General features: G+C 36.7%; 1 long non-coding RNA gene across 2 annotated transcripts in view; it reads left to right on the top strand.

Moving 5' to 3' along the window:
* Nucleotides 1–20039, top strand: part of LOC114051562 — a 33675-nt gene extending 13636 nt beyond the window's left edge. Inside the window, exons 3-4 of one of the 2 annotated variants that reach the window (XR_003570174.1) lie at nucleotides 6870–6942; nucleotides 19953–20039. This is a non-coding gene — a long non-coding RNA (uncharacterized LOC114051562). The remainder of the gene's footprint in view (nucleotides 1–6869; nucleotides 6943–19952) is intronic. The other variant, XR_003570175.1, reaches the window with a different exon arrangement.
* Nucleotides 20040–22755: the final 2716 nt, after the last annotated feature.

Here is a 22755-nt window from a genome sequence, read left to right as displayed (position 1 = left end):
ATTTGAATTTTATCCTGTAGGGGTCATTCAAGATTTTGGAACAAAGGGAGTGATAGGATCAGAACTGTGCCTAAGCAAGATTAATTTGGCACCAATCTAAAAGATAGATTGAAGTGGGGGAAAGAGGGGGGAGAGAGAGAGAGAGACAGAGAGAATGAGACAGAGAGAGAGAGACAGAGACAGAGACATAGAGACAGAGAGAGACAGAGACAGAGAAATCAGTTTGAAGGTCATTACAATATTCAGATAATCAGGTTTTTTTTTTGTTTTTAACATGTAAGGCTTTCTCATCACCACCTTTGTTTTAATTGCATTAACAGTCTATTTTCTTCACTCTCAGTGTCTTTCTCTGATGATTGTTTCTTTCAAGAGCAGGCTGAAGATTTGCCTTATTTGTGAAGTCTTTCTTGACTATTCCTATCCTATTCTGGTCCTTGACTTGTACATGGTTACAACAGCACCTTTTCCTTAATGTTCACTTGGGAAATGTCTGGATAATGACCACTGGGAAATGGAACAAAGTGGAATCACATGACCTCACTGCACTGAAGTATATGGCAAACACACATAGGTTGATAGATTCCACCTTTGCTTTGCTTTAGCCTTGTCGATATTGTTGTTTCTAGTATGAATGCACTGCATATTTTCCTAGTGCTTGAAAATTTATGCAGCATGTCACATATAGGATAGCAACATCACTCTAGAGTGAGAAGGGACTCCAGAGGCAATTGAGTCCAAGCCCTTTGTTTTACATAGGATGACACAGGAAAGCTAAGTAACTTAGAAGCTCATAGGTCTAGAACTGCAAAGTCTCCCCTCCCCCCAACTTAGGGCAGTTCTAAGCACATAATATGAACCCCACAAGGAATTATTTAATAAATGTTGTATAAATAACCAAAATTGATGGAGAATTCTGTATCAAAGGAATATAGAATAATTCTATAGTATAGCACAGAATTCCAGTCTGACAGAAGCTAGTTTTCCCAGGTAGGAATTTTTATAAAAATTGGAATTGAGTCTAAAGAATTCATGTGGCTTAAGGTTTTACATATCCCATTAGTCTGTGAGCTCTTTGAAAGCAGGGACTATTTTTAAAGTTTTCTTTTTATTCCCAGCACTTAGCAAAGTGTCTGTCACATAGGAGATGTTTAATAAATGCTAGCTGACTGACTAGTAGTCATGATTTTTCCAAGGATCCAATCCATCAAGAATGCACTGAGCATCTGCTGTTATCATTGCCCTATGTTAAGGGCTTAAAATATAAGGGAAACATGCTGTCTCTTCTCCAGAAATAAATTGCTGCTTTCAAAGAGGGATTTAAAAAAAACCTACTTTATTCATCATTATTGTGAGAAATGGATGGGCAGATAACATCTTTTGTTGGAATAAGCAGGTGAAAGGAGACCACCTCTGCCTTTTAGAATCCCTACCTTCTTTCAGAACTCAGATCAAAGGCTGCCTCTTATAGGAGGGATTTCTCAGTCTCCCCTATAGCAACTGCCCCCTTTTATACCCATTATTTGTATTGACTTAGTGTATATTTTATAGTTACTTCTATCTTCATGCTGTTTTCCTGTTTCATTATATAAATTGCAAGTTTCTTGAGGGTAGGACTTTTCTCATCTCTATTTTTGTTTTCCTAGGGTCTTGTACAGTGTCTGGCATGTGGTCATATTGTTTTCTGCTTTCTAGGCACATCTAAGTGCATATGCACGAGTGTGTTCAAATGCACACACACATACTATCTCCCCTAATAGAATATAAACCCCTTGAGGGCAGGGGTTGTGTCACATTTGTATCACTAACATTTGTCATATAGTTAGTTCATTTCTACGTTACACATTCATGTCTCTTATATAGACATACAAACATAAATAGACACAAGCACACACAGTTAATTCTCATCAGTTGATTGAAAGTAAAAGTATACCACAATGTAAATGGAAAGAACAAAATTAACAAAACAATGGAAACTAGATGTTACCAAAGTTGAAACTTGACCTTGGAAAAGACATGGAAAAAGGAATGTCCTTCCACTTTTCCTCTCTGTTACTCCCAACCCCCCTACGCAGTTCCTTTGCTCCTTTGCAGATTTTTGGGACTGGATATGGAATACTACATCTAATGTCAGAATTTTTCTGTATGTTGGTTAGTTTAGCTAAACTACCTTTTACCCCCCACCTTTTATTTTATTATGGTATCAAGTATTGTTTTCCTACATTGGGAAAGTAGATGATGTGAATGTTGCTTAAAAAAAAAAAAAACACATAACAACAACAAAAGAAAGCAAGTTAAAAGGACTGGAAAAATATTTCCTGGAGTTTCCTTAAGTGGAGGAACCCAAGGATAGACATGGTTACCATTGGTCTAAGACTCAGGGTAGGAAATAGGAAGGAAGGATTCTGGAGGTCGAGAACAGTGGTAACCCCTTAATCCTAGATAAAATCCATGTGTCCTGAGCAGTATTATTGCCTGGCTGTGAGTGAGGCTATTCGTTTTCCACTAAGCTGGCACCAGAAAGGACAGAAATCTTTGAACCTCCCAAGGTCTGCATTCTTGATTTTGCAGATTCAGGACTGAAGTTAAGCACACTTAATGAAATCACATTTCTTTGGTTTTCTTATGGCTACAAATGGCACAACATCCGCTTTTATATCAAATATCAAGAAACATTCCTTTATCCACCAGTTCCTGATCTTGCAGTTAGCAATAGCTGGAACATTGATATATCTATTCAGCCTCCATTTCACATGGTTTCTTTCTCCTAAGAAAAGTCATCCAAATATATAAGCACGTCAAGATTTAATTTTCACACTTGGAAAAATGACTTCCCTCCGCTTCTTTTCTTCCCATTCATTCTTCTTTGCCTTCTAGCCCATGTGTAGCCTGACTGCTACTTGACAAGGGGCCTCTTTCTCTATCAAAGTGCCAGTAAGCTGCAGAAAACCGAATTGGAGCTTGTCAATGTGTAGCCTCAGGAAACAGTGGCATGTACTAGTTGACATTGGACCTTGAGTCACATTGCTCTATGCATTTGATCTCATCTGAGGCACAGAAAGTCACATCTGGCATTGTAGAAGACAGGAAGCATAGTAGAGATGGTGGCAACTACCAATAGAAACAAATTAATGTATTTGGAAGAAGAATTAAAAATAACAACCTCTGATCTTATTTGGAGTTGTATTTATCTTTATTTCACATACTCTTGCAAAGGGCTTCTTAACACTAAGGGATGCATGGATAGGTTTCAGGTGTTCTATAAACATGGGATGGGGAAGAAGTCCTTATTTTCACTAACCTTTAACTGAAATTTATCAATTCCTCCAATTATTTTTTAAAATATATTATTTTGAGGGGCAGCTAGGTGGCGCAGTGGATAGAGCACCAGCCCTGGACTCAGGAGGACCTGAGTTCAAATCCGGCCTTAGACACATAACACTTACTAGCTGTGTGACCCTGGGCAAGTCACTTAACCCCATTGCCTAAACAGAAAAAAAGCAAACACAAAATATATTATTTTGACAACAAGTCCATAGGCTTCACCAGTCTGCCAAAAGGGTATGAGACATGAAAATGATTAAGGACCCATGCTAAAGGGCATAGTTTCAGTCCCAAAATATCATTTTATCATGAAAATATGAGAAACTTTTTATCTAAGTCAAAATAATTCTCTGTTGGTGGTGGCAGGGTGGTGGAGAAGGGAGAGGATCCTATAGAATAGATATAGATTCATAGTAGATAGAGCATCAGACTTGGAATCAGGAAGACATGAGTTTGAAATCTGCTCTAGATATTTGCTAGCTGGGTGACCCTTGTCAATCTCCATCAGCCTCAGTTTCCTCTTCTGTTATAAGAGCATAATAATAATATTTACCTCACATAGAGTTGTTTTGAGGATCAAGTGGTATAGTATATGTGAAGTCCTTTGCAAAACTTCAAAGTACCATGTAAGTGCCATTATTATAATATTGTTATATCAAAATTATATCAATAATAATCATTTTGTAAACTTGCAAGCATTATATGAGACATATTATTATAATATAATAATTTTTATATCAACACAACAATAATTATAATACTATGTTAATATCTATTAGTACATAATATACAATGTTATATAATACATGGATAATAAATTAATAATTAATGTTATTTTAAGAATGATTATTATTAATCTAACAACATAATAATTTCCTTTTATACTTCTCAAAGTTGAGAAATAAAACTCTAATATTACATTGATATTATTAATATAATAATAACTTATTATAATTATTTCCTTTTAATCATCTACTTTTAGAAAATATCAGTAGTAATTCCTCTTAACTATCTAGGTACTGGTGATCCAAGGCACATTTCTTTTGATAGGAGTCTTCTCAGTCAACCAAACATACTGAGTTCACACTGCCACATGCCTTTCTTCAGTGCTAATTTCACTGTAAGCTACTTGTAAATTGTCCAGGAATGTTTCACATAAAGGCTGCCACAGGGCTATATAATCAAATTGTATTATCTTAACTGACTGCTTACCATGGGACTACCTCTCAGTCAGTTAAGGAAATGTCTTGAAAATGTCAAGTACTAAAAGAAAACTTCTTGTCACAAACACATTCTATTAAAAAGTAACATGTGCCAGCTCCACTTAGACAGAGGGAGCAATGAGACTTCTTTTCATTTTTTTTCTTCTCTAGATCATTTTAGACAAGTCTCTAAAACAACATGACTAGAGCTAAGTTTTCACTCTGACAGGTCCAATCAAAAATGGTTTGAAGTGAATAGCAAATAGCGAGTAAATAATGAAAGCTAGTATCCTTATCTAAATGTACATCACAATGTTTTTCTGTGCAGCAATGGGGTGATTAGGAAAGTGAACATGAGATGGTTACTCTTCCCGATTCTTTAACTTGACTCAGAATGGGCCATCCTTTTCAGTACATGCCCTTTGGAAAGTATAATGAATTAGACATGTGTTGTAGTTAACTGTTAGATATCTCTTAATATGTGCATAGAGTTCCCATCTGGCATTTCAGTTGATCTGTGTTATTGTAACTGAGATTCCAGAATTGACTGTTTTCACAAATAGGAAATCTCTTGAGCAAACTCAAATGGCCGTTTTCATGGCTTAGGCCTATATATTGCTCTGTTAGTTAGATTTTACTCGCAGATACTCATCAGATAGAATCATAGGTTTTAGAGCTCAAAAGACTATTAGAATTGTCTAATAAAACCCCCTCAATTTACAGAGGACTAAAGAAAAGATATGTCTTTTCCAGGGTTACCGCTAGTAAAGAGCTGAGTTAATTTTTGAACCCAGATGTAAACCTCAAAGCACTATTAAAAGCAAGTTAGTATCATTCTTGGATTCTAAACTCAGTGCTATTTATACTACTGAATATTGCCTTTAATGTTCTTTCACTGCTTATTATACCTCTGTTTAATCTTATGCAAAAGGATTAAAAAATTGAAATAAAAGATAAGTATAAGAAAGTGATATTACAATGTACTCTGCCCTGGTATTTAGTCTGATACATCATATTTTTGAGTGGAAATTGACAAACAGGTGAAAATCTAAGGGAGCACTCAATAAATATTAAGAACCTTTAAGTTATACTATATTAATGGGAGCACTTGAATACTACCCTTGGTTCAAGGCACCTTGTGGATTCGGGACAGTAATCATACAAAACCATAGCTAATGAGCCCCCATAAGTGTGCTTTTCATAAGCTAAAGGGGTGGGATTTTTTTCCAATGAGAAATATATTTAATTAATTAGGTCAGATTTGACCTGACTCCAGGCCTGGTGCTCTATCCACCTACTTGCCCCATATTTAATTAAGCAGCACAGCAAAATTAGTAACAAATAGTATATCTCACACATATAAGAAGGTCTACTCTCCCACAGGTTATCACAGCACCAGTGGAGGAGGCGACATACCCACAAGGAACACGTGATTAGGAAATACACATGGCAGAACATATACATTGTAAATGCATGTAGCCAGGTCATATATATGAGAGGCAGGGGCAGTTTATATCTCTACTCTAACATTATAAAAATTCCCATATCTTCTAGTGATACACTTGTGGTCAAACAATTTTCTCTAATGAGAGAAAACTCTCTGCTGCATTGCCCTCTGCTGGGGATTTCTAATGTTCTTTGTTGCTGCATTGCTGGGTATCTCTACTGAGAACCTCTGATGATTTTTTTTTTTTTTTTGGTGAGGCAGTTGGGGTTAAGTGACTTGCCCAGAGTCACACAACTAATGAGTGTTATGAGTCTGAGGTCGGATTTGAACTCAGGTCCTCCTGACTCCAGGGCTGGTGCTCTATCCACTGCACCATCTAGCTGGCCCACCTCTGCTGATTTCTGCTCCCATCTTTTGTTCTTCCTTTAGATATAAAGTCTTAGCTGGATTTCAACTATTAGGCTGTCAGTCCTGAAAAATCTATAGGCTAAACTATGTCTTTCAGATTCAGACTCTAGCCAACAACACTCAGCCAGCTATCTAAGAAAATCAACTAGGCAATTTGAGTCTATCTTTTGGATGGACTCTTCTACTCTCCATTTATTTGAATTATGGTTATTTAATTATTATAATTTCTATCATATTCCTAGTCCTGGCAAATAATTTTCCAAAGTTTCACTTGGCAAACCACAAAGAGGCTACATGGGGAGATTAGTTCTCCATCTTCTACCTCCCCTTACCATCCATGTCATTCTTCAAGGTATCCATGCAAATCTTAAGGGTTGGATGAGGCGGGAAGGGTTGGCAACCATTGTCCCCACTTCCTACTAGCAAGGATCATACGTATAGAATTTGAAGGGCCATCAGAAGTCATCTAATTAAACCTTCTTATCTTATAGATGAGGAAACTGAAGCCCAGGGAGACAAAACCAATTGATCATGGAAAATGTACATGGGAAAAATGTATCAAAGGTATAATTTGAACCCAGTATTTTTTTACTTTACAGCTAACAGTTTTTCTGTTGTATCACACTGTTTTTCAAAGAATGTAATGGACTTTTCTTGTGTATTCTAGTTAGCATGAAAGGCTAGTATTTCTACGTGAGGATTGAGAAAAGGAATCAGGATTTCATTTCAAAGAAGAGTAGTTTAGGGTGGGGTGAGGGAAACATGATACCCATTTAGATTTGTGAAAGGTTGTCATATGGAACAGAGTCTTATTCTACTTGTTGTCTTTGGGAAGAACTAGAAGAATAGGAAAATTATGAAGATACGACACATAGGAGATGCTTAATGAATAACCATTGTATTGAATTGAATTGAATTGGAAAATTTAAGCTATATATAAAGAAAAAAAAACTTCTGCAGAATGGGATCTCTAGGAAAAATGAAATCAGATGCCTCAAAGGAGTAATGGACTCCCACTCACTTGAGGTCTATCAGGAAAGTTTTTATATGGACTTACTCCATATGCTTTAGAGGAGACTTAGATTTAAGTAGGTTGGACTAAGTGGGCTTAGAAATTTTGTGATTGAGCTAGCCTGATACAATGAATTGTAAGAAGTTGCCAGTTATTTGTTCATTCTCCCTGCATAATTAATTCCTTTGACATGCAAAAATATATTCTTTTCAAGGTTACTTTTCATCTTTGTTACCAGGAATGGCTTGTTTCGTGAGAAAGTGGACATGAGGATGGGAGGGAACATTATGTAATGAATGTGAAGTTTTAAAAAGCCACAAAGTTGTACATTGAAAAATTCAGTGCACATAAACCTTAACTCATCAAAAATAACTATGATAACACAAAACACAGTCATTTTATTGCAACTAAATAATTTGTAAACCAATCTCTTAATGATTTGGCTCTTAATATTGCTCTTTATTTAGAAAATCTGAAATTATCACAAATGTTTATTTCCCTAATTATCTGGATTTTCAGGATAGGAAGTTTATTATCTGTTGACCAACTGGCTTGTAATTCAGTCCACAGAAATTTAGCAAAAGTGTTTGCCATTTTTTCCCCAATAACCTGGGAGAACATACGTAGGAGGCAAATGACTCCCAAGGTTTGCAATTTTTTTTCTAATCAATTATCTCTGCTATTTGAACTACCCTTGCACAGGAAACATAATTGTGGAATCATACATATAGAACTGAATGGGATTGTAGCAGCTAGGTGGTACAATGGATAGAGTGCCAGGCTCGGAGTCAGGAAGACTCATCTTCCTGAGTTCATTTCCAGCCTCAGACACTTACTAGGTGTGTGACTCTAAGCAAGTCACTTAACCCTGTTTGCCTTAATTTTCTCATCTGTCAAAGGAGCTGGAGAAGTAAATGGGAAACCATTCCAGTATCTTTGTCAATAAAACCCCAGATAGGGTCACAAAGACTTGCATCATTTAAAAACAACTGAAAAATGTCATGGAACCTAGGGTCACACAGTTAGTAAGTATCTGAGGTAGAATCTAAACTCAGCTCTTCCCTACTCCAAATCCAGTTCCCTAGCTATCATACTGTACTGCCTTGTTCGAGATCAATATAATGCTTTTGATATTAGCCAAATTTCCTCAAAATTAAATCTGTCCATTTAAAAAGGTTATAACATTCACAGAATCCCAGATGCACAGAATTTAGAACTAGAATTTAGCAGCCATATAGTCCAATCCATATGCCAAAGCAATCCCCATTATAATGTAATTTAAATGCAATCATATAGGTTCTACTTGAAGACCTCCAAAGAGGGGAAACAAACCATCTATGTTCAGAGAAGAACAACCAGCATGATTATTCTGGGCCTTGAATCCATGTCAGATAGTTATTGCTTGAAGAAATGGGGGAAATGTTTAGCCTAAAGAAGAGTAAACTTGGTACTGAGCATGACACAAGACAGCATTCTTCAAGTATTTGAAGAGCTTGCTCATAGACATTCTGTACATACAAAGCAGTCCTAGAAGCAGCACTGTAAGTTGTGTTAAAAAAAGTTAAAAAACAAACAAACAAACGAAATAATGGCCTAAAAAAAGAAGATTTTGATGAAGCAAATTGAGGCTGAATTTCAAGAAAAGTTTTCTAATCTAAACTGTAATGGGCTACTTTGAGAATCATAACCTCTTTGCACTCCATTTCTCCTGCTTTTACCATACAGGGTCAAAAAGAACAAGTCTAATACTTTCATTAAATGACAGCCCTTAATATCTTTGAAGATTTGTCTTGTCTTCCCTGATCTTTCTATTCTTCAGGCTAAATATCCCTACTTATTTCATTGGATCCTCATGTCATAAAGACTTGGGGTCCTTCACCATGTGGGCTGACCCTCTCTAGGCACTTTCTAGCTTATCAACTCCCTTCATAAACTCACAGGTTTAGAGCTGGAAGAGACCTTGGAGCCAATCTAATCCAACCCTCTCATTTTATTGATAAGGAAACTGATGCTGAGAAAAGCTAAATGATTTGTCCAGGGTCGCTCAGGTAGTGTCTGAGGCAGACTTTTAATTCAAGTCTTCCTGATTCCAAATCTGCCTTCTATCTACTATGACACTTAGATTCTTCCTTCCCAAATAGTGGGATCCAGAACTTGAACTCATTATACCAAATGTGTCCTAACTAGGGAAGAGTACAGACAGATTTCAAGAGATAGAGAAAGTAATTCTGGGCACATACTATCACCTGCTACTTTCCAGCAATACGATGTTTTGACTTATTTCATGTTCATCAGGTTTGTTGGATCCATTGATCTTATTTCTCCTGGGTATTTTTTTAGGGGGAAGGAGGAAGGTGGAAGGTTTGACAACAGAAAAACTCTTGAGTGTATGAAAAGTCAGCCTCTCTCTTGCTGAACTGAGCTCTACTTGTCTCAGCTGCAAGTTTCTCTTTCTGTCTCTTATATACTGCAATTATAAAAGATGGATGCTTGGGATGATAAAATGAAAACACACACACACACTTGGATAACAATGTGAATAAAAGCATCTCCTTTCCCATTTCAGCCCATATATCTTGAAAAAGGATGAGAAAGAACAATGAAAATCATTACCTCACCTTCAACATTCTCAGAGACAAAGAGTAACAGAAGACAAACTTAATGACTTCTCTGTACAGTGCTTTGCATTACTACCTCTTTGCTCCTGCTTCTCAGACTAACTAGATAATTCTCTTGAGCTAATTCTTTCTCAGGTCCTGCTGAAAGAGGTCCTCCCCATTTTGTACTGTAAGTGATTCCAATCTATCCATATTCCATAGGCTTCAGAGTTCTTTTCCTCATTCTTTTTTTTTCATTTCTCATATCCCCTACTTTTTATTAGTTAATTTATTTTTAGTTTTAAACATTCACTTCTATAAGATTTTGAGTTCTAAATTTTATCCTCCTTCCTCTCCTCCTTCCCTCTCCAAGATGGTGTGCAATCTGATATAGTCTCTATATATACACTCATATTAAACACATTTTCACATTAGTCATGTTCTAAAGAAGAATTAGAACCAATGGAAAGAACCACAACAAAGAAGAAACAAAACAAAGCAACAACAAAAAAGAGAGCAAATTGTATGCTTCCATCTGCATTCAGACTCCATTATTCTTTTTCTGGATGTGGATAGCATTTTCCATCATGAGTCTTTTGGAGTTGTCTTAGATCCTTGCATTGCTGAGAAAACTAAGTCTATCAGAGTTAGTCATCAGTCCTCCCATTTTTTTCGTTACTGACAGAATAGCATGTCACTAATTTAAAGACTATTATCTAGAATATGAGTTCTTTATCTTTTTTGTGTCATGGGACCTTTGGCACTCTGGTGAATCTCATAGACTTCTTCTAAAAATACTGTTCTTAAATGCATACATATAGTAAAATGCATAGGATTGCAAAGGAAATCAATTATGTCAAAATATAGTCATTTAAAATAATAAAACATGGGATATAGTAATATTTGTACTTCTTTAATAATGCATAAAATAAGATAATGAATTTAAAATGTAGATAAGTTAAAGTTAAAATTCATTTTATAAAGACATATGTAAGCATGAAGGCTGTTTTTGCTTGGCTTGAATAAAATCATTGAATTGCGGGTTTATCTTTGATAAGGCAACATGCATGTCATCTTGGACATCCAATTGATGTCAATTTTTTTTTGATGGCTCAAGTGCTGAAAATTTAGATGTGCAAAGATATGTTGTTGCACATGGAATTAAAAGCTCAGTTTACAACAACTATAGAATTTTGGAGTCATGATGAGTATAAATGATATTTAAGATGTCTACCACAGTGGTTATGCTATATAAGCAGGGAAGTTTTAAATACTTAATTGCAGTTATTTATCCCTTCTGATTTCTTTACAATGTGTGAACATCTTACATTATTTTAAGTAGGTGATAGCTGATTTATTGACTAAAGAGACTGTACCTTTCAGTCTTTGAATATCTGGAGGAATTTTAATAGATAGAAAATCAGGAAGGAAATGGTTCAGGCTTATTTTGAGGAGGCAGATCCTTACATTTGTAACAGAAGGATAAAATTGGGGAAAGAGAAGAATGCAGAGGGGTGTTAGACTATGCCTGCTTGCTTTCAATGATGGTATTTGACTTAAAATCATGAAGTACTACAGTTTCTAATGAATCAAAATTGAATATCATCTAAAATCTATTTCAGAGATTTTGACATATATGTATATATATACACATATATATGTATATATATGCATGTATATACATATATATGTATATATGTGTGCGTGTATATATATATATATATACGTATATATATATGTATATATATACACACGCATCTTCTTATTACTAACAATAAATTATTCCCAAGGAACCTGGGAATGTAGGTGGATTGACTTGTCAGTAGCAAATATAAACCCATTTGCTGGGCTGCTACCCGTGACATACTAAGAGACTCTTCTGGGTAAGATATCTAGCAAATGAGATAACTCCTATCTCCCTGGGAAGAACTTATTAGTCAACAGGCATTTATTAGGCACCCACTATACAGAGAACATGGATAATGGGTCAAAGAAGAGAAATGTGGATAAGCTACAATGTATATTCTTTGAGTGAATATTTATATCAATAATAGCACAAATCCATAAAAATTCTAGAGAATTTTATGCAAAAATGAATTTTAAGTGCCAGTCTTCCAAATTAAAAATAATCTTGGAATATAGCATTTTCATAATAGTACTAATGAGAGCTACTATAGCATCTTAAGGTTTACAAAGTGTTTTATAAATATTATCTAACTTTATCCTTACAACAACCCTGAACTATAAGTTTATTATCATCCTCATTATACAGATAAGTAAACAGGCATGCAGAAGTTAAGTGAGTTGCCCAAGGTCACACAGTTTATAAGTATCTAAGTCTGAATTTGAATTCAAGTATTCTTGACTCTAGCTATAGTGCTAAATCTATTGTTCCACCTAGTTGTGTTGAGAACTATCTTTATACATAATATAGCATGGAATAGAAAATTATTTATGATGTGTTCACCTTTGATTGTCAAGCACTGTGTTATACACTGCAGATACAAATGTGGATACAAATAGAAGACTCTCTGCTCTCAAGATGCTCACATTTGAATCAGAGGAAATGAAACATAGAGTTAGTTTCATGTTCATATTCATTTAATGGCAAATGGAAAGACCAAGTAGTAGTTAGGCAAGCAGAATAGCAGATGAGCAGTTCCTGAGGACCTGGGAAACTGATAATAAGCCAAATGGCTCCTTACTATTAGATCAAAGAATTATTTCATCAAGCTAGGAAAAAAAAACTATTTAAGAGCAAGAGTAAGAATTATATGTGATGGGGATAAACTTGAAACCTTCCCAATAAGATCAAGGGTAAAGCAAAGACATCCATTAACACCACTATTATTCACACTATTATAGTACTAGAAATGTACTATAATAATTAGAGAAGAAAAAGAAATTGGAGGACTAAAAATAGGCAATGAGGAAACAAAACTATTACTCCTTGCGGATGATATGATGATATATGTAGAGAATCCTAGAGAATCAAATAACAGTCTAGTTGAAATAGTTAACAACTTTAGCAAAGTTGCAGGATATAAAAGAAATCCACATAAATCATCATCATTTCTATATATTTCTATATACTATCCACACAACTCAGTAGGAAGAGATAGAGAAATTTCATTTAAAACAATTGCAGACAATATTAAATACTTGGGAGCCTATCTGCCAAGACAAACTCAGGGCCTATATGAACAAAATTACAAAATACTTTTCAAGCAAATAAAGACAGATCTAAACAATTGGAGAAATATTAATTTTTCATGGCTAGGCTGAGCCAACATAATAAACATGACAAGGCTACTCAAGTTAATTAATTTAGTGCCATACCAGTAAAACTACCAAAGAAATTATTCTGTAGAGCTAGAAAAATTATTAACAAAATTCATTTGGAAGGATAAAAGGTCAAGACTATCAAGGGAATCAATGAAAAAAGTATGAAGAAAGGAGGCATAGCAGTACCAGATTTCAAACTATGTTACAAAGTGGTGATCATCAGAACAGTCTGGTACTGGATAAGGAATAGATTAGGTACACCATACACAGTAGTAAATGACTATAGTAATCTAGTGTTTTATAGAACCAAAGATCTAACCTTTGGGGATAAAAGCTCACCATTTGATAAAAATTGCTGGGAAAACTGGAAAGAAATATGGACAAAACTAGGCATAAGCCAACACTACACACTGTATAGCAAGATAAAGTCAAATTAATAAAAGGTTTAGACATAAAGGGTGATATTATAAATAAATTAGGGAGCATGGAAAAATGTACCTGTCAGTTCTATGGATAAGAGACTATGACCAAACAAGAAATAGAGAAGAACATGGGAAGTAGAATGCATAATTTTGATTACATGAAACTTAAAAACTTTCATGGAAATACAACCAATGCAACGAAAATTTGAAGGAAAACAGGAAACTGGGGGAAATTTTACAGCAAGTTTCTCAGGAATCAAAGTTATTGACAGTTACATGAAAAAATGTCCTAAGTCACTAGTGATGACAGAAATGCAAATTAAAACAACCCTGAAATACTACCTCACAGCTATTAGATTGGATAATATGACAGGAAAGGAAAATGACAAATGCTAGAAGGATGTAGAAAAATCAGCACACTAATGCATTGTTGGTGAAGTTGAAAATTAGTCCATTCATTTAGAAAAACAATTTGGAAACACTCTCAGAGGGCTATAAAATTGTGCACGCCCTTTGACCCAGCAATAACATGGTCTTTGTCCCAGAGATCAAAGAAAAGGGAAAAAGGACCTATTTGACAAAAAATATTTATAGCAGCTTTTTTAGTGGTGGCAAAGAATTGGAAATTGAAGGAATACCCATGGATTGGAGAATGGCTGAACAAGTTGGGCTATATGATTGTGATGGAATACTGTTGTGCTAAAAGAAATGATGAGCAGTATGCTTTCTGAAAAACATGGAAAGATTTACATGAACTGATACAAAGTGAAGTGAGCAGAACCAGGAGAATATTGTACATAGTAACAGAAATATTGTAAGGATGATCAACTGTGAAAGCCTTAGGTATTCTGATCAAGACAATGATCCAAGATAATTCCAAAGGACCCATAATGAAAAATGCCATCCACCTCCAGAGAGAAAAGTGATGAATTCTGAACATGGTGTGAAGCATACTTTATTTTTATTTTCCTTGTATTGTTTGTTTTATTTTACAATATGAACAATATGAAATATGTTTCTCATGTATATTAAATATCAATTTGCCTTCTCTTAGGGGGGAGAGGGAGGGAGAGAATTTGGAACTCAAAATTTAAAAAAAATGTTAAAATCATTTTACATGTAATTGGGAAATATTTAATAAGATAAAACTATATTAATCATGGGAAAATAAATCCTTGAACTTTGATGGATCCAAGGGTCAGAGTGGAGTGAAGCTCTTGAATTAGTCCAGCAGAGGTGGGAATGTGGAACAATCCACTACAAGTGGATCTTTTGTACCTAATAGGGTGAGAAATGTGTAACAAATCAGGGTGGGTTGGGTTGCGGAAGGGAAATATCCATGTCTCCTTTCAGTGAAGGTAATGCTGGTCTGTGTTTTAGTCAAAGTAGAGAAGAGGAAAGTTGACTCCCAACCTGGGAATCGAGTGGTGGTATTTGGGTTGTCTCTGGATAACAGGTGGTGGGGGAGAAGAATGTGTGTGTGTGTGTGTGTGTGTGTGCGCGCGCGCGCAATCCAATAGTCGAAAAGCATTGAGTGCCTACTATTATCTAAGCGACAGGGAGACAGAGATAAGTGAAACTGTCTTTGTCATCAAGGAGATTACATTCTATTGGAGGACATAAGGTATGCAAAACAGTTTCAAGATATGGTAATTACCAAGAGAGTTGGGAAGTTTCCATGTAGAGGGTGGTGTTTGAATTGAGTCTTGAAATCAACAAGGGATTTGAAGTAGTGGAAGGATGCATTTCTGGCATGGAGGAGAGCCTTTGCCAAGATACAGAGCCCCAAAATGAAGAGTCAGGTGTAAGGAACAGCACGTACAGCTTATGTAGAGGAGTGATACAGTATGCAATTAGACTGAAAAGGGGGGTTGAAACCAGACAGTGAAGGTTTTTAGTGGCAAATAGCAGAATTTGTATTTGTTCCCAAATGGAGCCGCTGAAGTATATTGGGACAAGGGAGAGAGGGAAGGGACACATGGTGTAAGGAGTAAGAAAAATAGAAAGGTAGCAGGTGCAGGTTATGAAGGACTTTGAATGCCAAACAGAGGATTTTTCTATTTGATTATGGAGATGATAGGGAGTTACTCAAGTTTATTGAGTGAGGGAGTGACATGATCAGACCAGAACTTTAGAAGGACTATTTTGACAGCTGAGTGGAGGATGGACTGCAGTGGGGAGAGACTTGTGGCAGACACACTAACCAACAGGCTATTGCATTGATGAGGGCCTGCACCAGGGTTGTGGCAGTGTCAGAGAAGAGTGCACTTTTGAAATATTTTATTTCTTTGTATTTCATTTGGTTCACTTAAAATACATTATGAAAAGGGGTCCATAGACTCCACCAGACTGCTCCAGGGGCTCATGACACAGAAAAAGGTTAAGAACCCATTCTGTAGAATGTAAGGTCAAAGAAACCGAGGGAGAGACTCACTTTCCTTCTTAGAAGTGAAGAAGGAGTTTTTTTCTCCCTTGGGTTTGGTCCAAGCCCTGGAGGGAACGTTTCTCTCAGTAGATTGGTTATGCAAGCCAAGGACCTATGAGTATTAGAATTAGGCTGACAATGTTCATTTACCTCAAATGAATCATCATTTTCACTGGTAACTAAGTTTACAGTGCCGAGCTTTTACTCCAAAATGTTTTCAAGTAGGTGCCATCATGTTGGGTATTGACTATTTTTAACTTTCCTGTATGTCTTTGTTCCCTAGTCTCACTGGAGCGTGTTTTGCAGGCACAGTAGCTTGTAAGCAAGTCTGATTGAACTTTTGATCTCACTTCCTGTACCTTCACCACATAGGCCTAATGTTGGAACTCTAGCTCCAGTCCTCATCACCTCAATGTGAAATTGTCAGACAGGGAAGTAGACCAGAGATATCACAGGAGCCAAGGGTTCCAGCGATGACTTAAAGACCTTTGATTCACTGTGGAGGTTAACTCTGTCTTTCATCTGCAGATGGCTCACCCATTGATAGGTTAGTGAAGACAGAATGTAGCCTCTCAGTGATTTTTGCCACAAGGTCTGTAAAAGTCTCAGAACAAAGGCAGTTGTAATAAGACACTTAACCAAAACGTTCCAAAGTGAAATGTATTAAAATTTAATTTTCTGACTTTCATTGTATTTGCCCTGTTAGCTTTCTGCATTATTTCATTTTCCCTCTGCTATAAAATTCATTAATTTTAATCCAGGATTAACACAATAAGAGGGAGAGAATTGGTTTTCTGTAGCATCTTTCCTACTCAAAGGGTCCCAAAGTGGTTTATAAATAATGAATGAGCCTCTGTTAGAGTAGTGACTCATGGGCAAACAGAATAGCCATGAGCAAACTAGGGATAACTCTCATAAAAAGACAAACACTAAAATTAGGCCTTTTTGATGTCTGTCATTTTGCCTGAGTTCGGAAGAAACTTTCAAGTAAGTTTTCATCTAGGTGTGAGTAAGCCTGGTGACTACAGAGAGACAATAGGGAAAAGCTATTAGCAGATTCATTAATTGGGGTCTTATTTGTAGATCCATTGTGCAGCATAACCATTTATTAACTCAAATAAAACCTTGTGCCTTTCTTTTCAGGAGAGTTGTCCTCTTGTGAAAATATTGACTGATGGTGGGGCGCTAGTAGGCAGTTTATAATTCCCCAAGGACTTGTGAAATTCAAACGCATTATCTTTTGCTGACCAGCAGTAATGATCAGAGTCAAGAAAAAAGGTCTGACTTTAAAAAAACCAAAATTTTAGTTGGCAACAGAGGCTTAAAAATGACCCTTGTTAATGTTGTGAGGCATTATTTTTTCTTCTGAAATATATATTTTTTTTAAAATTTCCATACTGTCCTTCATATTGTGCTTATTTACATACTTCTCTTAGCTCATGTACTCTATTGTAAGCTCTCTGAGGGCAGGCCATGTTTTATTCATCCATCTTTATGTCTCCTTCAGAAGCCCAAAGCAGCCATATTAATATAGCAAGTCAACAACAAATGTTTGTGGAAGGAAATGATCATTTAGTAAAATGCTTGTTCAATGTTTACAGGCATTAGTTTAAATGACACTTTAACTACAAAATAAACACACATACATCTTTGGAAAGTGGAAACAGTTTAAGGGTTTAGTTGAAAGGGAAGTCATATAGTTATTTTTGCCTTTAAAGGGTCATGCCTTTCCACATCCCTGAAACGCTTTGTCTCTCCCTCTTTGCATCTATTTCTTAGAGACCAATTCATCCTCCTGCACTTGGTCTGCTTGTCAAAGGTCAGAAAGTTATGTTAGTAAGTTATAGACAGGATTGGAACTTAATTCCTCTTACTATAAAACCAGTTCTCTTTCCATTACATTGCCCTGTCTGGTGAGAGCTCTCTCCTTCTCTCTCTCTTTTTTGATGGTTTTTAAAATTAAGATGAAAACCCTTATAGGGAGGTAGAGGTATGAATGAAATTACTTTGGAAGTCTTCCCCTGGATTTGATACCATGACATTAGGAAAAGGAATATTAGTACTCCAGGTGTTTCAAAAAAAGGGAAGGGAAGGGGCAGCTAGGTGGCACAGTGGATAGAGTGCCGGCCCTGGAGTCAGGAGGACCTGAGTTCAAATCTGGTCTTAGACATATAATATTTCCTAGCTGGGTGACTCTGGGCAAGTCACTTAACCCCAATTGCCTCACCAAAAAAAAAAAAGGGAAAGGAAGACACAACCAAACAGATAAAAAGCCGAAGAGGTATTCAACATTTCTCAAAATAAATATATACACATGTGCTTACATGCATGAAATACATACACACATGCAACTTAGTTCTGTCAAACTGAACCCACCACTTAAAAGATTTTATTAGATAAGACACCCTTCTCATCACCATTGATCCCAGATCCTATTCTATCAAGTCTTTTGTGACAGATTATCCCCATAACTATTCCATCTATTCAATCTTCAATCTCTCCCTATCTCATGGGTCCTCACTAGCTTCTTAAAATGCCTACAAATAGCTTAGATTTCCCTTGTCCTTATCCTTTACAACAAAGCAATGGAATACAAGAAAACAAACTCAAATGACTTTACTAGGCCCTCAAGATATTCTCCTATAACTCTACTCCTTTTCACATCCAAAACTATCCACACTGAGTGCCAACATTTCTTCTATTTTGATTCATTTCTTAAATACTTGTAGTATGACTTTTGATTTCAGCAATTCCACTGTGCCTGTTCTCTTCAAAGTTAACACTGATCTCTTAATTGACAAATCAAATGACTTTTTCTCAGTATTCATGTTTCTTGACCTGTCTGCAGCATTGAAATGATTTCTTCTCTCTGAGTTTTCATGACACTACTTTCTGTTGGTTCTACCACCTATCTCACAGCAATACTCCACTAGATCATCATTCATATCCTGCCTCCTAATTGTGGGTGTACCCTAAGGCCTTCTCTTAAGCCTTTTTTTTCTTCTCTTTCTATACTCTCTTTGTGTGACATAATCAATTCCCATAAGTTCAATCTAAGTTTGCAATCAATTCCATCTTCTGAATTCCAATCCCAGATCATCTCTACCTATTGGACATATCCAAATGGATGTCCTGTATGCATCTCATATTCTACTTGTATAAAACAGAAGTCTATCTTTTATTCCCAGACCTTCCCCTCTTTTGAACTTCCTTATTTTTGTCAAGGTCATCACCATCTCCCAAGTTTTCCAGGCTTTCAATTCAATTCCTTACCCTCCCTTGCTACATATACCCAGTTGATTGATATCTTGTCAATTTTGCCTTCATGGTATCTCTTCCATTAACCCCCCTTTTTCCATATCACCATCACCTTAGTTCAGGTCCTCTCAACTGAACTTTTACAAGAACCTCCAGATTGATCTCCTTGATTTAGGTCTCTTCCCTTTCCCATCCATCCTTCATACAGCTGGCAATGCCACTCTTCTATTTGGCAAAAAACTGTGGCTCCCTATTATCTACAGCATATCTTTTAACTAACAAGAACTGCCCTAATGTGGTGCTCCACCTAGTACTATCTTAACCAGACAAGTGATACTCCTAAAGCACAGGTCTGATCATGTCAGTACCTTCCTTAAAGGCATGAATGGCTGGCTCCCTATTGCATCTAGAAAAAAAAAAACAATAAAACACAAACTCTTCTGTGTGGCATTTAAAGTCCTTCAGCCTACCTCTACAGACATTTTTCCTCTCCAGGAACACTACATTTCCACCAGACAAGTTTCCTTTCTGTCTATCATACATGATATTTCATCTTCTCTCATATATTTCCACAGATCACTGTTCCTGTTCTTAGAATGCACTCCAGGGGCGGAGCCAAGATGGCAGAGGGAAAGCAGTGACTTGCTTGAGCTCTCCCCCAAACCCCTCCAAATACCTATAAAAAATGACTCTAAACAAATTATAAAGCAGCAGAACCCACAAAAAGACAGAGTGAAACAAATTTCCAGCCCAAGACAGCCTGGATGGTTGATCGGAAAGGTATATTGTGCCGGGCAGGGAAAGGAGTGCAGTTCAGTGTGGGCACGCAGGCTGCAGCGATCCTGGAGCAGGCCTCAGAGGACTGAATCGCACGCAGCTGTGGCGGTTTCCAGACTTCTCAACCCACTAATGCCAAACACAACTTAGAAGGTCAGTGGGAAAAGTCTGTGACTGCGGTGAGAGAAGAAGCTAGGTCTCAGCCTCAAGTCTGGAGTGCAGCCCGGGGCTGTGTCTATTTCCTGAGCTTCTGGTCCATATACTGAGAGGGAATCAAATTGCTGATCAGAGGGGGATTGCAGGGATCTCTGTCAGTGCTGAAACAGTAATCTCTTGCTTTGCCTGTGCTTGGATCTGGGTCACAGTTCTGAGGGGTGGTCCTGGGGCTAGGAGGAATGAGGGTGTGGTGAAGCTTGTTGTGGTGGTGGAGAGAAAACACCTTGTCCCTTATCATAGCACCTTGGGAGAACTGAAAATTTTCAGGTCCCTAGAAGTATCTCTGAAAACAGCTGTATAAAACCCCGAAGCTGGGACAGTACATTCTTTATATTGGAAGCAGATTTTTACCTTAATGAAGAGTTTAAAACTGAAGTAATTGTCTGGGATCATGAGTAAGCAGAGCAAAAAGAGTCAGACTATATTATCTTACTTTGGTGACAAAGAAGATCAAAACATACCGCCAGAAGAAGACAACAAAGTCAAAGCTCCCATATCCAAAGCCTCCAAGAAAAATATGAATCAGTCCTAGGCCTTAGAAGAGCTTAAAAGGGATTTTGAGAAGCAAGTAAGAGAAGTAGAGGAAAAACTGAGAGTGATGCAAGAAAATCATGAAAAACAAGTCAACAGCTTGCTAAAGGAGACCCCAAAAAATACTGAAGAAAATAACACCTTAAAAAATAGCCTAACCCAAATGGCAAAAGAGGTCCAAAAAGACAATGAGGAGAAGAGTGCCCTAAAAAGCAAAATTGGGCAAATGGAAAAGGAAGTTCAAAAGGTTACTGAAGACAATACTTCCTTAAAAATTAGAATAGAGCAATTGGAAGCTAGTGACTTTATGGGAAATTAAGACACAGTAAAAAAAATCCAAAAGAATGAAAAATTAGAAAACAATGTGAATATCTCATTGGAAAGACAACTGACCTGGAAAATAGATCCAGGAGAGAGAATTTTAAAATTATTGGACTATCTGAAAGCCATGATCAAAAAAAGAGCCTAGACATCATCTTTCAAGAAATTATCCAGAAAAACTGCCCTGATATTTTAGAACCAGAGGGCAAAATAGAAATTGAAAGTATCCATCAATCTCCTCCTGAAAGAGATCCCCAAAGGAATACTCCTAGTAATATTGTAGCCAAATTCCAGAGTTCCCAGGTCAAGGAGAAAATATTACAAGCAGCCAGAAAGAAACAATTCACGTATTGTGGAAATAGAATCAGGACAACACAAGATTTAGCAGCTTCTACACTAAGGGACTGAAGGGCATGGAATATAATATTCCGAAGGGCAAAGGAGATAGGATTACAACCAAGAATCACCTACCCAGCCAAACTGAGTATAATTCTTCAGGGGAACAAATGGTCATTCAGTGAAATAGAGGACTTTCAAGTATTCTTGATGAAAAGACCCGAGCTGAATAGAAAATTTGACTTTCCAATACAAGACTCAAGTGGAACATGAAGACATAAACAGGAAAGAGAAATCATAAAAGACTTATTTTGGTTGAACTGTTTACATTCCTGCATGGAAAGATGATATTTGTAACTCATAAGACCTTTGTCAATATTAGGGGAGTTGGAGGGAAAAAATTATATGTATGTATGTATGTATATATATAAATATATATATATGTATATAGATAGACAGACAGACAGATAAATAGATAGATAGAGGGCACAGGGTGAGTTGAAGATGAAGAGGTCATATCTGGAGAATAACATTAAGGGGTGAGAGAGGATTATACTAGGAGAAGGAGAAAGGGAGAGGTAGAACAGGGTAAATTATCTCACAAAAAAAAATAGAAAAGAAAAGGCTCCTACAATGGAGGGGAAATGGAAGAAGGTGAGAGGGAATGAGTGAATCTTATTCTCACAGGATTTGACTTAAGGAGGGAATAACATACACACTCAATTGGGTATGGAAATCTGTCTTACCCTATAGGAAAATGGGGGGGAGGGGACAAGAGAATAGGGGGATGATAGAAAGGAGGGCAGATTGGGAAAGAGGGTAATCAGAAGCAAATACTTCTGAGAAGGGACAGGGTCAAAAGAAAGAGTAGAATAAATGGGGGGACGGGATAGGATTAAGGGAAATAGAGTTAGTTTTTCACTGCATCTCTATTATGGAAGTGTTTTGTATAACTGCACATATATAACCTATATTTAGTTGCTTGCCTTTTCAATGAGGGTGGGTGGGGAGGGAGGAAAGGAGAAAATTTGGAACCCAAAGTTTTAAAAACACATTTAAAAAAATGTTTTCACATGCAACTGGGAAATAAGAAATACAGGAAATGGGGTACAGAAATCCATCCTGCCCTACAGGAAAATTGAAGGGGAAGGGGATAAGAGAAGGGGGGAGAGATAGAAGGGAAGACAGACTAGGAGA

The sequence above is a fragment of the Vombatus ursinus genome, unplaced genomic scaffold, assembly GCF_900497805.2.
Source record: "Vombatus ursinus unplaced genomic scaffold, bare-nosed wombat genome assembly UNPS02014803.1, whole genome shotgun sequence".
In the NCBI taxonomy this organism is placed as follows: Eukaryota; Metazoa; Chordata; class Mammalia; order Diprotodontia; family Vombatidae; genus Vombatus; species Vombatus ursinus.
The sequence above is the reverse complement of the archived record's forward strand: the minus strand, read 5'-3'. Positions and strand labels throughout refer to the sequence as shown.